This window comes from Triturus cristatus, chromosome 2_1 (genome assembly GCF_964204655.1).
Source record: "Triturus cristatus chromosome 2_1, aTriCri1.1, whole genome shotgun sequence".
NCBI classification, from domain to species: Eukaryota; Metazoa; Chordata; class Amphibia; order Caudata; family Salamandridae; genus Triturus; species Triturus cristatus.
The window spans coordinates 227,234,944-227,249,227 of NC_140581.1; the positions used below are offsets into that span (position 1 = coordinate 227,234,944).

Genomic DNA, 14,284 nt, shown 5'->3' on the forward strand with positions numbered 1-14,284 from the left:
ACACATTGCCCCAGCCTTGCAGCCAATGATAGTAACATCACAACTACTAACCATCACACTCGTGCAAGTGTGACAATTTGGACTAGTTCAGGGCTCCATAGATACAAGTATGGCATAGGCAGCAGGTAAGAGTCCTTTTAATGTATATTGAGTTAATAATTAACTGTTGTTGTGGTCATCTCTAAATTAGCCAGACAGGGCCACCTTGTGGCAGAGTGCCACAAGCACTGGTGTTGACAATTAAGTGCAGGTGCTGAGCACCGGTAACCACCGGCTCAAATTAAGCACTGATGTCAAGGAGCGTGGCTCCAAGGGGGGATGTTTGGGGTGTTACATCATCCTAAATAATGTATTCTGTAGTAAATAGTTGGGCACAAGTGCTTTCAGTTGGGTAATGTGAAGTGCCTGCCAGATTTCATTTAGGATTTTTACATGCCCACACTGAAAAAAACACACACACACTCTAGCTCCTATGTTTTGAAGTCCTTAAAAAAGGTTGAAAACATATTGCATTTTCAGTACCCACAATTTTCAGTACCCACAACTATCATCACACCTCTTTCCACTGCCCTGTAAGCCCCACTTAGTCCTGCTTCTCATATAATGCATTTTAACAAGATGTCCCAGTGTGATAGTTGAGAAATATGAAGCTCACGCCCTCCCTATTGTACTGACCAGGCTACACCCCCGGATGCCAGCCAAGCAAGGGAGCCCAAATTATTCTAAAGTCTTATTCTTACTCCCCATCACTCACCGCATTCATTCTCAATCCCGCACTGTTATTCTCACTACTTACTCTCACTCTTTACTCTCACACATAAGCAAGCACCCACTCTCCGTAACGGTGAACACAGCAGTTTTTTCTTTAGCGTCTGTCAATATTATAACTGTTGTGCTGTGTATTCCTCCTTTCCACATATGGTGTTAGTTACAGTCGGCACACCAGGGACTGTATGAGCATCTTCATACACTTATGATTTATAGAGGGACAGTGTGAGCATCTCAGATCTAGAGCTCTCAGCTGTGTCCCGTCATGAATACCCCCCAACAACCTGAACTCACCTGGTCTACAGTAAGCACCATACAGAGTTATATGTTGCACTGAAAAACCAAAAGAAGCACAACATTTAGGAACCACAATTTTCAATCCAAAAGGTCTCGCATTTTTACGCAGGTTTGAGCTATTGGCATTGTAAATGACAATGCCTTTTATTTATATTTTGGTTTTTGAAACCTGAATAAAAGGCATTGTTATTTAAAATGCTAATAGCTTAAACTCTTGCAAATGTGTGACCTATTGCATTGCACATGCTTGTTTTTAAAAGTGCCCAATGCCACACTTTCACTTCAATGGCTAATATAGTCTTTTATAGACTTTGAATGGAACACACATCAACAAAGATAATACTTAATTCAACCGTAATATTTACTAATTCATAAATGGCTGTCACATCTTAAAATATCAACACATAAGTAACATGTAGATAAAATAATTGGGGTGAGCAAGCAGATATAAGTGACAATGTGATGTTATACGTAATGTGTACAAGATGTACAAATGTGTATATACATTTTTCACATATTTTCAACAACCCCTTTATGATCCATATCTTTCTTGGGGCTGGGAAAATTGATGGACATGCACTGAAATTACGTCAACACTGTGTGCCCTACAGCCCATGTTTGGCACTGCTGAAAGGCATTTTGTCTGGCAAAGCACCACAGTACCATCCTGTTTGACGCATCAAAGCCAATGAGAATCCACCAATCCAAATAGGATGAGTATGATACACTAGTCCATAACCTGTGCTCACCCTCTTAGCTTGACTCCGAACAGTCAGGCTTCTCCTCAGGGCTTGGGTGTAAAGTATTGGCGCAAAACCCCTCCTCGCAACACACTGCGTACGCTTCAAAAAGACTCCACATCATATGTACAAAAATGTGACTTTGTATTACACACACTGAAATCAAAATGAAATACACATTGTATGTACACGCTACAGTTATATGCAATTGTCGGACTATTCAATTGCAGAAAAGTCAAACCATCACCAGCCCCTGACTATGCCTCCTAACCCAGTCCCCCAGTCCATCAACTCCACCAGCCCGTGATACATGTTGCCCCGGCTGGAGCCCCGTTGTCTAGACAGTTGGAACCACCTAACATGGAAGGAAACAGTTGCTTAGTTTCGTCCATTCTGATTAGACCTTCAGATGCCCGACGGCCCCTGCAAGAGTGCGGGATCGCTATTTCCGCCTAATGCAAAAGGCTGTGACCCAGGAAGCTGGCACGCTTTCACGTCTGGAGAAATGGTTTTCCCTCAACAGAGGTGTGACCTGTATTAGACCACCGACAGTCAGCTGTAGATGCCTATAAGGCAAACGGAATCCCACTGGTCTCATTGTGGTGTTTTCCACAGCTAAGCACCTGGTTACATCGATCGATGGAGTCAATGACCTCAGTCTCCGCTCCCGGCTCAGGATCCCCCAACACCCCTCAGACACCACACGCTCTGGAGCGCAAGCTTGCGAAGGTCCCCTGGTTGCAAACACGGGTCCCTCGGAATCTGCGAGCTTCCCCTGCACTCCTCGAAGTCCTCGCGTCCTGACACCTCAGATGGGTGCTGACCTTTGTGCACGCATTTCTCTTGCAGAGCAAAAGGATTGTGTATGTCTGGACGGTCCATGTCCCAACCACGATCACTTCCACCTCTCTCCGACGCACCCCGTACGGTGCTTATAATCTTGTGGAGACCGTGAGATTCTTCTTGACACTGGCGTCTCGTGGACAGCTCACCGGCCCTTGGAGAGTGCTTTGAGACCCATGCCACAACAGTTGGCACTAAGCTGCAGGCCAGCAAAGTCCAGGCAAAATCCACCAAGTGATAGTCCCCTTCCTGGAGTACGACAAGCTCAAAGCCACCACAAGTCTGTGGATAGTCCAGTTGCCGTCCCTCCTGCCCTAATGATTCCTCGTGTCATATTCCAGTATCGAACCATCATTTTTTTTTTTTTTTTTTAAACTTATTTTTATTGCCATTTTCACATTTCTTATATTGTACATCAAACATATTCGTCAAGTGGTCATATCCGATCATGCATCCTGTAAGATTACTCAGCAATTATATTACTCGATAATTCGTTATCAAGAGGCCTAAACAGTATATACAATCATCGTGACGTTCACAGCCTACAATCTCGGGTTCCATACATGGCAAAGGAACTGGGGGTCAACAGTGGTGCAAACTAGGGGATGAATATGGAAGAATATATCCAATTGCACTAAGGGGGGAAATGCAGCGTCGTGATGGTGGGGTACCTCTGATACTATGTGTGCCTATCTTGGTCGTTGCGACCCAAAATCGCAACAGTGCGCCTGAAGTTAGGGTCCGTCAAGGCTTTGCACAGCTGGGGGCCTACGGGTTCAGGTGGGCAGAGCCTGTGATTGTGCATTCCGGATTAGTTGTGTAGATGCGTCGTCTGGCGGGTCCGCTCCCGGGGAGAGCTGCCTAAATTGGTACAGTAACATGGCCCATTCCATTGATATAGGGTGCTTGCGGGTCCCCTTCACCTCCTCCTCCCGTATCGAACCATCATAGTATGGTTCCAAATTCAAAAGTGTCTCTACTTTCGGAGACCGAAGCCCTAGTATTTATACCCACCATGGCCTTTGAAGATACGATCAGTTCAAGAGGCCACCTTTGAAATGCAAAGGCCCTCTTCAAAAATGTTGTCCTGTCTGCCATTCTACCCTGGGAGGCTTGATCACTATCTTTAGGGGGGCCAAGACACTGCCCCTTCGAATGTAGGTGCCAATTCCACCCCCATGTAACCGTTCCAGAAAGTCTCCTCAGAGTCAGAGGTCTGCAGTTTCCAGGTCTATCAGGAATGCACAGATGTGGATGTCATCCTAGCAGCCACTTGTGAATTAGGCGACAGGCCGCCAGGCACACAGAACCACGAGCATCGAAATGCCCATTTCCCAAAGTGACATTTCCATCACCGTAATGGCAAACCCCCTCCCACTACCATAGAGGATTCATCATTACAAACTCATCAATACCAAACACTATACTGTTATTATTCAGCTCGTAGAAAATAATGCTCAATCGTTTTTTCCTACACCCCCCTCTTCCTAATCCAATGCGAGAAGCAAGCCGCATCGTACCGACCATGCCATCCGGTGTCATTCACGACTCTTGCAGGTAACGCATACACACATCTGCCCAACCTCTTCCCAACACTGCACAATGTCGCCAGGGAAAACTCTGATATAGCAGGAGACATGCAGAACCTTGAAACATAGCTTTTTAAATGCCAAACAGAGTAACAGTAACCCATGCACACAGACCCCACCAGGGCAAACCTGTGTCACAATGGATGAGCTACCTCCGTGGGTGGCACAACCAGTAGGGCAGGCCCACGGTGGTACATTCAAGATGCATGCCCCGGGTATAGCTGTCACCCCATGACATGGGCCTTACAGCTAACTCAAATCAGCCAATTATATATACACCATTCCACAGTATGTATATGATGAGCACAGTGCTTTTGCACTGCATTTCAGTGACAAACGCGCCCCAGTTCGAAGGCTAGCATCCAGATCAGCGGAAAACTGGGAAGGAGAAAACCAAAAATCGAGGTGAAGCACCTTAGAAAGGGCCATTTGCAACACATTTTACATTTCGTACACCAGTCAGATGTACTTTTATTATAGGCCTGATTCTGTCTGGTGTACAGAATAGAGATTCAGCCCACAGATAAGTTAGTGTTGGTCCCTATTTGTTAAAGAAGGTTCCGCTGTGCACATTTTGTCCCTAATTGCCTCTGACAGGATTTTACTGCTTGCCCTTGCTCGTTTTTGGTTACACGGTCGCTAATCTAGTATGCTAGCCTTACTTGGACACTTATAGAGCTCTACTGCCCATTAAATCAACAGATAAGACTTCCTCACCTAGTTCCAAGACATTGCAAATATTTTCCCAGGATGTTTATGGCCTATCATACTAACTGAAACACTATTGCTGGTCAGATTACCAAGGCTACAGATGTTGCCTTGATTTAAGAGGCTCAATTGTTAGACGTAGAATCAGCCAAGCTTCAGTGCAAATGGGTGAGGTTTGTGAGTAGTGAGTGTACTAATGGACCTGACTCCCAAGGTGAGAAGTTGACATATAGCGAGGTAGGTACAGCTTAGTCAATGCCACCCTGCACCGCAAATTATTCCAAACAAAATCACGGACGATCTCCGGAGAGCGGAAGAAGGACACAGGTAGGTGCAACGGCAGATTAGCAAAATAATAGAGGAGACGTGGCAGCATGACCATTTTTATGACCGAAAGATTACGCTTTTTCCAGAATTCAATCTGGGATTTTAACGCTGTGACCGCCCTCGTAATGTTACCGTCTAGAAGATCTTGATCGCTATTGTAGATGCGGATCCCCAGATATCTAAACGCCAGTGGTTGCCATTGCACTATCGTCTTGTCTACCTCCCAACCCGGGTCTTCCGTAGCAGGATGGAAAGGATACAGACCTGACTTACCCCAATGTAACCTCAGCCCAGACAGGGACGCGAAAGACCACAATATTGCAGGAATGACTTGGGGGATTGCAAGAATGTCCATGACATATAACAGAATGTCGTCCACGTAAAGCGAAATTGCATGGATGCAGTCCCCAAGACGTATCCTCCATTCCGGCGCCGAGGCGCATAACGCCATTGATAGCGGTTTGATCACCAGAGTGAAAATTAAAGGGGAGAGTGGACACCCCTGGCGGTTCCCCCGTTCTATCAATATACGGTCCGAGAAGAGAATACCTGACCGCACCCGAACCGAGGGAGCACCGTATAGTAGCTTAAGACTTAAAAAGTAAGGTCTGAACCCGAAACAATGGAGCACAGCAAGCATGAAAGGCCATTCAACCATGTTGAAGGCCGTTTCCAGGTCTAACACAACACAGCCGGCCATTGGCCAGTCCTTTGTAGCACAACGCATCACCCTGAACAGCTGGCGTATATTAAGCGACGTGTTGCGGGCTGGTACAAACCCATTTTGGCCATGATAAACCAAAGGAGGGGTCAGTGGTGCTAATATATTAGCCAGGACGCTTGCTAGGATCTTGTAATCTCCTTTCAGGAGCGCCAAGGGCCGGTAAGCCCCCATGGAAGTGGTGTCCCTGCCTGGCTTAGGGAACTTGATCAACGTAGCCTCCATCATCGAGGCCAAGAGGGCAAAGGTCTCGAGTGGTTCCGTGTCGACTTTAAGCAGCTGTGGACTGAGAGAGTCTGCGTACGACTTATAGAATTAATGTGGAATGCCATCGGGACCAGGAACTTTCCCAGCCGGCAACGCCCTGATCGTGCCTTGAACCTCTCAAACCGTGAATGGAGCATCTAATTCCGTCCACTGCTCGCCCGACAGATCTGGGAATGAAAGGCAATCCAGGAACTTATTTATCCCCCCCCCTCTGAGGCCTGTTGACCCACTTTATACAGTTGTGTGAAATGCGCGGACAGTTCACCATGGATTTCCAACTGTTACCGAAGGTCCCCGCCTGGGCAGCGACGTGCTGTGATTAACCCCCCTGATTGTTCCTGTTTAATCAACCACGCGAGAAGGGTTCCCGAGCAATCCGCCTTAGCGTGTACGGACGCGGAGTGTGCAGCAAAATTAAGGCAGTGCTGTCTGTCCAGGAGTTTCGCGTGTTTCTTGCGCACCTCCTCCAGGTCAGCCAATCCCCCAGCATCCACCTCCACCCTAGTTTCTAACGGCAGCAGACGTCGCTCAACTTCAAGCAAGTCCGATGCCACCGGTTGTCGCAACCCTCAGCCTAGCCCCAAACACTTCCCTCTCAGGGTGACTTTCATAGCTGCCGATTCCACCATTGTGAAGGAGGCAGTGCCCGCATTATGTGTAAAATATTCCTTGATAGCCTCCCTGATTGACTCCCGAAACACCTCGTCGAGCCGAACGTGTAGGTTATGAGGTGCTGAGAAAAAGGAGTACACACTCTCCCCTCCCCGGTGATGATGTCTCAAGACGTCCATCAGCACCACAGAATTAGCCAAGGCTGCTGTGCCCCCAAGCAGAGGAAAGGATCTATCGGTCTCCACATCTAAACTACTGTTAAAATCTCCACCTAGCAGCCTACAGATGCCACACCACATCCCCAAAGCAAGAGACAGCAGACCAAAGAATTGACCCTGATCCACACTCTATGCATACAAGTTACCCAATCATACATGGTGTCCATCCAATTTACCCTTTGCCAACACAAACCTGCCCTCCCGATCCGTAAGAACCTCATCCAGAGCAAAGGGCGTCCCAGGTCTTACCCAGATAAGAGCTCAACTAGCATACAGGGAATAATCCGTGGCATATATTTTACCCCTCCATCTGCGCTGTAGTCGGGAAACCTCTAGGGCGTTAAGGTGTGTCTCCTGCAGTAGCGCTACATGCATTTTTGACGTTTTAAATAAGAGTACACTGCGTACCTTCGGGATGGCCTACGGAGAACCCGAACATTCCAGGTAAGTATCACGTAACCCATAGTAAAGTTAAAGAAGGCATACCCCAGTGCCCCCCCCCCCCCTCAACCCGGACCTCAGTAATAGGCAGTCAGATATACATCACAACGATTCCAAGCGTACCCCCCCACATGCTCCCGCAGCAAAAGGGATATGGGAAAAGCTAACTAGGGAAAGAAAGAACCATATAAGGGCAACCCCCAAAACCTATGGGTGTTGTCCAAACACATCATACAGCAACCCAGCCGCATGTCCTACCATCCCCGAAGAGATGGGGAAAATAGGGGGTTGTGTAACCATACAGGGTATACCCTCTCAGTCCCCCCTAAACCGCTAACATGGCATTGCCAAAGCTGAAATCAAAAAGCCCGCACCGGTGACCCTCTCAGGACTCAGTTACCCCCAGTACATCAGCCCCCTCCATCCTGAGTCATAATAGGACACATGAATTAGGAATAGCTAGAAACCCACACAGCAGCAGGAACACAGCACCCAGAAATACATTTCCATATCCGGCATACTCATACGATACCATCCGCCGTCTGAGGTGTAACGTCCGTATTCTCATAGATGCCTTAACAGATGAGTCTGCTTTCAAGGTGTCCCCCTCCCCTGACCAATGAAAGGAAGTGTCCCCTTTATCCTCCGGCGCCGCTGCCTCCGCCATCTGTTCCGCGATGCGGACCACGTCCTGTTGCTCTTTACGGATCTGGTCCTGTCCTGGCATCGCCGCTGACCTCAGGAACCGCCTGCCAGGCCGCCGTTGTCTGGGTCCTTTGCCACCATCTACCCCAGCCCATGTTGCAGCACCGCCCGCCTAGGACCAGAGTACAAACCCGACGTCCCTAGCCAGTCCCAGACATCCTGAGGCGTTTCAAAGAATCTAGATTTCCCATTCGAAACAACAAGGAGCCGGGCCGGGAACATCAGAGAATAGGATAGTTCGAGCTGCCGCAGCTATCGCTTGACCGGCAAGAAGGACCCCCGCTGGCTCTGGACCTTCATAGTATAGTCCGGGAAGAACAGAACCTTGACATTCTCATATTGGATGTCAGTTTCCTGGTCTCCCAAAGGATCACATCCCGATCCCTAAAATGCAGGAGTCTGAAAATGAGCGGGCACGCTCTGTCGCCGGGTACCTGCTACCTGCCCGGAACCTGGTGGGCCCACCCTACGGTGAAGAATGGGGAAAATACAGAGTGTGGCAAGATAGTCTTGAGCCAAGTTTCCAGAAAGGTGGCCGCGTCCCGGCCCTCCACACCTTCTGACAGCCCAATCAGCCGGACATTGTTCCGCCACGAGCGGCCCCTCTGCATCCTCAACTCGATCCTCAAGACACCTAATCCAGGCTTCATGGGCATTCTGTTGTTTCTCCTGAAACTCCGTGGCTAGTTTCAATTCAGCGATCTCCTGTTCCACGGTAACGACCCGGTCCTTCAAGTTCTGATTATCAGCATGCAGAAAGTTAAGATCCAGCACCATCTTATCTAACTTGGCTTCCATGGATATGCTAGATCGTTTAGTGGCCTGCAAAATGGCGTCCAGTCGATCATCTGGAGCCGTTTGCCCACTCATCGGCTGCGGCGGGTCAGCATCACTTGAACTCAGGTGCATGCGAGGAGGTCCTCGATCCGGCGCCTCTGGTGCGCCTCATTGTTGTGTATACTCCGAGCAGAGTCCACTAAAGCACCAGATCGTCCCACCGGGCACCACACAGCGTCCCTTAGATCAACTCTAGGCCATACCAACCACTACGGTAGGCCGCAGTTTGCTGTGCCACACACGTGTTACCTTGGTCAGCGCCCTTCTTAGTGGAGTCACCACTTCCAGGTGTGGTACTAACTGCACTGTTACATAGGGTAACCCGCACGATTGTTCATCAGAGGCCCCATCTGCATCTATGTCACACTCTGTGGCAGCTTACCTCTTCCTCTGCTATAGCCTCCTCTGAGCAGCCACCTACATCTTCACACCATCTAATTGGGGGCCCCCTCCTCCTCTGCAGGGGCTGCAACCCATCAGTGCTGTCTCTAGTCCAGGTGTGGGCAACCCCACTTCGTCTAATACCAATATGGTGGGGGTCAGCGCCCGTCCCCTCATGGCCACAATTCCGGAGCAGTCATCGTCCCTCAGATCTCTGCAGGCGGGGACCCAACACCACACTCCGCAGCCAGAAATGGAGCGTTCGCCTCTCGCATCGTCGCTCACCACCGACTTGTGTGAACACAGCATGTACCAAAGTCCCTGGGCAGAAAGTGAGGCCCAAGTGCACAGTGTGGTTGATGTGTTGCGGTCCCTCCTCTGCTCACTGGTGCTCCTCTGGCTGCCGTCGGGCCTCCAGCCTCCCTGGCACAAGTTGTGAGGCTCTTCTCATGCCCCGAGTGGCGGCTCCATCCCTTTCTGACTTATGCCACAACTCGACCGGTGCGCTACGCAGTCCCCACGACTAGGCCCAGTCACCGATGCTACGCCCTGCCGAAAATGGCTGCGGTTTCTCGGTGGCTCATCGGCGCTCCTCTGCAGTTCGTGCCACTCTCCCTCCGGGGCTCTTGTCTGTCTCTGCCGGCCTCCCGTGGACTCACCAGTGCGGTGCCCCTGTCCTCCGATAGCAGATACCGGCTAGCCCATATAAATGAGCCAGAATACGGGGATAAGTGACTGAACATTCTCAGAATGCGTCCGCCATGCTGCCCCTGCTGGCCACGCCCTGTAAAAAGTCATTTATCTTCTGTCTATCCCATGTTGTCACAGAATTTGACTCCAGAAGATTGATCATAGGTGGCGATTGGAATCTTATCCTTCCCTTGATGGATGAAATTCTTTCGACGAAAGTAATGATGATTGGGAATAATGTGAGATGTGCTGTTGGACCACAGCCTAATCCATGTTTGTAGTCTGCTTTATCCTAAGGCTGTAAATTATTCTCTCCACTCAAACTTCCATTGCACATTGTTGCGGACTACCTCTTAATTGACTTGGATGAGTTGCACAGTCACCTGCCTGTTTGTGGCATGCTTCATAGAAGGCTATTGAAATAGTCGTATAACTGGAATGGGATATGGGCTGTATAACCTTCTAACTCCACCCACCCAATCTACTTGAATGATGCAGGAAACAAAATACAACCACCCTGATGACAAGAAGGTGTTTAAGTCAAACAGCTAGGTCTTTAGAGAGAGGATTGAGAGTTAAATCTCTCCGCCTCAAATGTGGGTTGCTGGAAATGTGGCCTCGGTTGCTCTCATGGCGGGGACTCAACTAGGGCAAGGAAATAAGTTGGTCTGGAGAGAACCACATTACAAAACTGTGCTGGGGATCTTATTGATGGGTACAATAAATTGCAGATCCATTCGCTCCACTGCCAACTGATCACAAAGAATCTGTCTCTTAACCCCTTCTTTACCACCCAGGCCGAATGTGCTATGATTAACCTTTAGCAAAGTCACTGAGAAAACAGCGGGTAGATATTGACTTCTCTGTTGCGCCAGAGGGAATCACTGAGTACAGTTGCAGCCATACTCGAGTGACTGCTTAATCAGGCTGTCTATACACCCAAGTGAGGTATAAAGCCTTTACCTCTCCTCACTGTATAGCTCTGATGCAACAGATGAGACCACATGTTGAATTTCTGGGGCACCTCTCCTCTCCCAACCCTACCTCCGGAGCGTAGACAACTCTTACATGGTGAGATTACAGAGATATCAAATGCAGTAGGATCACAGGCCACGTGTAAGGCTCCTGAGGAGGATAAATTGCTGAGTGCATTCTATAAAACTGGTAAGGAACCTTTGCCCCCCCCCCCCCATATTGTATGCAGTATTCAAGGAGGTAGAGGATATGGTCTCTCTCTGTCATCCTATGTGTTTAATTAATGTAGATGGTAAAATCTTGGGCCAGTATAGTGGCTGCCAGCCTGCGATTGGTCATACCTTCCCAGTTACACGAGTCCTAGGTGTGTCTTGTTTCAAGTCGAGCCTCTTGGAACCATATGTCCTGCTGGTCCACGTCTGTGGTGAGTATGAGACTATCTGGGAGAAGCACTGGTGGTCTCTCTTGATGTAGAGGAATCCGTTAAGAAGTAAGGCTTTCTTTTCATAAGATTGGAGAGGACAGACCTCGCGAAAAGCTTTTTTCAAATGTCAAATTAGTCTACCAAGATCCAATGAGCCAAGTGAATTACTGTTTTTTTTTTTATCCCGTCCATTACCAATCAGAAGGGATATGCATCAATGTTACCCACGTTTACCTTTGCACTTCACCATTCTGAAGCCATTGTGGGCATACCGCCATGCTGCGATCTGACTAAATTGTTTCCCTGCACAAAGGATATATTGATGACCACTGTTGACCCTGAGAAATGGTATCCGGAATCTTGACCTTTTCAATTTTCTCTGGCTATAAGATCAACTGGGATAAATGGGATGCATTACCCATGTCCAGGTGCAGGATAGGGATAGTCTAGGGGCACGTCAGGTGATTTTAATACTGAAAAGCCTTAAATCTCTTGGCATTTTTCTCAGCAGGGCCGGGAAAACATAGTAGGAACTAATATAGATCCTTTATTTTCCAAGACCCTAATGATGTGTCTTACTGGAAACATCTGAACCGGATTCCAGGTGGTAAAAAATGAACACTGCTCCAAAATTGATTTTTGTCTTTGGCATGGTTCCTTTGCAGATATGGTAAAGCACAATTTCTAATACTGATTCACTGGTGAAATCATTTTTATTGGATCCCTATAATCCTAGACTTAAACCTGATGAACTACACGTCCATTCGACTGTGGGGGACTTCCCTACTCCGCACTCACTTCCTGGCTCATTGGCACGCAGACACTCACAAGTGTGGTGTCTTCTTCCTTCATCCGGTGAATTGAGGGTGGTGCGTGCTCCTGCATTATATAACTTGCAGAGAATGGCTTTGAGCTATGTACCTTATGCCTCCTTGACATCCAAAGCCAACTCTGTTGTAGAAATTACATTGCTCAACTACAAACGAATAAAAAGTAAATAGGAGTAGGTCTTTATTTTCACGCCAGCATGTCCCTGTGACTTAATGCAGGTATCAAGATGGGTGACAAGCCGGGTCAATGGTCCAGGTGTTTTTTTTAAGGTTCTCATTCGTATGGAACAATTGTTCAAGGATGGGAGGCTCACATCTTTTGATTTGCTACTAGCCGAATAGGAGTTAGATGGCTTATTTGGGTGCCAATATTGTAAATGTATGCCTTGCATAAGCAGTTGCCTGGAGTCACGAACAGCTATGGCCCTGCTAATCTCTCTGATCTGGAAGTATACCACAACGAGGGTATCTGGACACACTGTCCTGGTGGAGCAATTTTCCCCAACATCATTGACCAAGGTCTCAAAAGGCAGTGGCATGCGACCACAGGGAAGTATTACCCTGATGAGCATTGTTCCTTGCTGCTTGAAACACATAATCGGCTTCTTAGGGAAGCAACATTGAAATTACTGCCCTTCAAAATGCTCCCTAATCAGTACTGGACCCTTGAGAAATTACATAAGGCCAAACTACTCCCCGACTCACGGTACTGGCACTTCACTCAGCTGAACAATTTTCTACTACAGGTTACATGGCACTGCCACATCTTGGGTCACTATTGGGCAGATGTCGAAAGCCATTGAGATTACATTGCCTAATTAAGCTCATCTCGCATCCTGCATAAATCACAGATCTGCCAGTTTTTCCTTGTCGCCGGCGTAGAAGGCTAGTGACTTCACTAGTGACAACCAAACTATGTATTGTCCATTATTGCAGAAGCCAAACTACTTGAACATGGCGGAATGATGTGCTGATATTTCTTACTTTGTATCTTGTGAACTGAAAGGTTCTGTGGTTCCTTTCGCAAGAACAGATGCCTCCATCGCCCCCGCCATAGGTCTCCTAATATTGCCTGTAGTTGAGTCTGTTCAAGAAGGGCATAGGTCCTTTACCTGTATACCTATTGATCGTTGATGGAGCCACATGCTGACAGGCTCGACGTATGCCGCTACATCGGCCTACTTTTACATACCTGGCTGTGTCTCGATCACCAAGTTTGGGACCTCCTACTTTCTATGTCGCACCTCCTTTAATGTCTTATGGTGACCTGGGCACCCCCCATTAGTGTGCATAAAGCTCATCCCTTGCACGCTCACCATGCTTACCTTATGAGGTCCGTTTCTAATACTCCACATCCCTCCAATTTACACCACGGCCCCGCCTGTGAAGCTTCCCTCCAGTACTCGGGGCTCGGCCTTCCACGGAGATTTCAGCCGGGGACCTTCATGACTGGGGTAGAGCACCTACCTTTTACTAGTCCCTCCCTTTCCCATTCCTAATGTTTCCTGTTTTCTTCTGCTTTGAGTTTCTTTTTTTTTCTTTCTTTTTTTTAATTATTGTATTTGATTGCAATTTAAGGCATACTGCAAAATAAGAAAACCAAAACATATACATATCTAATAATAAATGTAAGAACAAAAGCCAAAGTTAACACAAATGCGGATCGCTGAAATCACCACCAAATATACAAATTAATAATATCAATACAAAAGAACAATGGCGAGCAAGGGGAGGGGGTTCTGCTTTGAGTTTCTAGTGTTGAATTATGTTACTATAATGCAACCGAGGAAAATGACTCCCAGCCTCCTAACCCCACCCTGCCCCCACTCAAAGTCTGGAAGTGGTAAATAACTATAATTTGAGTGGAGTGGGCCCCTTGCATGTCTGTGCCCTGGTGCCACGGCACCTGCT

At 47.9% G+C, this 14,284-nt stretch overlaps 1 protein-coding gene across 11 annotated transcripts in view; it reads left to right on the forward strand.

The window, feature by feature from the left end:
* The window catches only part of NEDD4L (NEDD4 like E3 ubiquitin protein ligase), a 1,669,848-nt gene that overhangs the window by 671,898 nt on the left and 983,666 nt on the right, over positions 1–14,284 (forward strand). The gene's annotated exons all lie outside the window — the stretch shown is intronic.